The 1,943-nt window shown below is 34.6% G+C and overlaps 1 long non-coding RNA gene across 2 annotated transcripts; it reads right to left on the bottom strand.

Annotated features, from left to right (window-relative positions):
* Positions 1-1,313: 1,313 nt before the first annotated feature.
* Positions 1,314-1,935, bottom strand: LOC109591940 (uncharacterized). 2 transcript variants are annotated; one of them, XR_002190081.1, is made up of 4 exons: positions 1,816-1,935; positions 1,732-1,774; positions 1,621-1,681; positions 1,314-1,576 (listed from the first exon to the last, which is right to left on the bottom strand). It is a non-coding gene; the product is annotated as an uncharacterized LOC109591940 (long non-coding RNA). The 2 variants fall into 2 exon arrangements; XR_002190080.1 differs by having other exon boundaries at positions 1,732-1,935.
* Between the last annotated feature and the right edge of the window lie 8 nt (positions 1,936-1,943).

Genomic DNA, 1,943 nt, shown 5'->3' with positions numbered 1-1,943 from the left:
GGTACTAAAAAGCTATGAATATACTTAGCACGCATTTCCTCTATAGAGCGAGCAGTCTACCACACAGTAATTAGCTATGGAAACTTTGCGCATGCGCATTTAATTTTAAAATGGCGTCTGAAACAGAGGGGTGTGATAGATCACGCCCAAATAATTAGTTTTTAAACTTAAACTAAGTAAGATAGTGGTGGGCGATACTGGCCAAAATGGATTCGATACGATACCGATCGATATCAGCTCATATCGAGAGTATCGATACAGTTTCGATACAATATTTAGACCACACCTATGGTGGTCACACCCCTTATTATTGACTGTTTTCATCGATGTTTTCATGCACGTGTATCCACGTGTGTGTATTTACGTCATTAACTTATTAAAATTTTCATTATTAATATTATTTAACCATAATAAATGGGCGTGGTCAATGTATCGATCCAGATTCATTCAAAATTTCGATACCAATACGAATCGATACCGTAAAATATCGTTTGTATCGATAAAATATCGATATATCGCCCACCACTAAAGTAAGATAATAAAAGCACTTGTCTTGTCCTTGACCCAAGCTCAAAGGAATGATGTAAAAGCCATTGCAAGCCATTCTCTAGTTTAAAAGATTTCCGTGTTGATAGAAGAAAGATGAAAGAAAGAAGAAGAAAAAGTCTGAAGAATTTTGCACTGAGAAATTTGAATTTGGGCCTATTCTCCAGAATCGCTATCGCTACATTACACTCCACTTTAAAGGTACCAGGAGAATCGCTCAGCGAAGGAGAACTTATCTAAGCGGTTTATAAGGCTGTACAAGGTAAGATGAAAGAGTTAAAAGCGTTTGAAAATTATAAATTTGGTCGCCATCTTGAAAAATCAACCTCAACCCTACATATAGGCTACCGCCTATATAATAAGCTCATCAGCTAGTGCAGTAGTTCTTAGAGTATCTTCCTCTCTGAGTATATCTAAGAATATACCAAATACTTTTCCATTCATATGGATAGAACTCAAAATGATGTGAAGCAGTTCATCCATTTTTGGCCTCGCCTACGCGAGGTATAGGTACACGCCCAAGAGTTGGAACATGGACCAGTCCTGATACAGGCCTGAATCATTACTGATGATCGAGCCTGGACCGAGGATTTGGGGCAATGTCCTGATCCGATATTGACGAATCAGCCACGATTTATGCTGGTGCCAGACCTGATCCGACAACGATAACGATATTCATTAAGCCTCATTATGACGTACTTCTCTTTTATGCTTAATTAATACTTAATTATTATTCATTATTAATTAAAAATGATTTGGAATTATTATTAAAACCAAAAAAGATTATAATTGTTTTCTTTATCATAGTCTACCAATGTTCCACAAGTAAGACACTTCATGTTTTGTAACTTAAGACACCTAAAGAGCCATAAATTAAGAAGGCACTAAAATAATAAACTTACATTATACTGAGAAATTAATTTCCCAAAATCTCCAACATTAATGAACTCTGGGGTTCCATGTAGTGAAGCAGATCTTTCAAAGGTATCTTGTAACACATAGTCCTACAAAGCTTAGATCCATAACATAACTATAATGAGGCATAAATTCTACATAAGCAAAGGAACTACATACCTTCCTTAACCAGCATGATGAAGGCAGGTTCACAAAAAAATTCAATGCTATTTGAAGTGAACTATAATGACAAATGATGATAATAAATTAAAACACTATGATTAAACTGACCTTAACAAGAGCTTTAAACAAGAAAGTTTCAGTTCATCACAACCTGAATAATGAATTTAGCTTTTCACATGAAATTAAACAAACCTAAGATATTCTTGTCTTGAAACTTAGTGAGATAAGGTAACTATAGAATGTATACTAGTGGCCTTGCTAAATTAATAAATTAATATGAATTAAAGGAGCACCTACTATACTAATATTTCTAGAATAAT

This window comes from Amphimedon queenslandica, unplaced genomic scaffold, assembly GCF_000090795.2.
Source record: "Amphimedon queenslandica unplaced genomic scaffold, v1.1 AMPQUscaffold_6787_Cont21258, whole genome shotgun sequence".
NCBI classification, from domain to species: domain Eukaryota; kingdom Metazoa; phylum Porifera; class Demospongiae; order Haplosclerida; family Niphatidae; genus Amphimedon; species Amphimedon queenslandica.
This window is presented reverse-complemented; position numbering and strand designations above follow the sequence as displayed.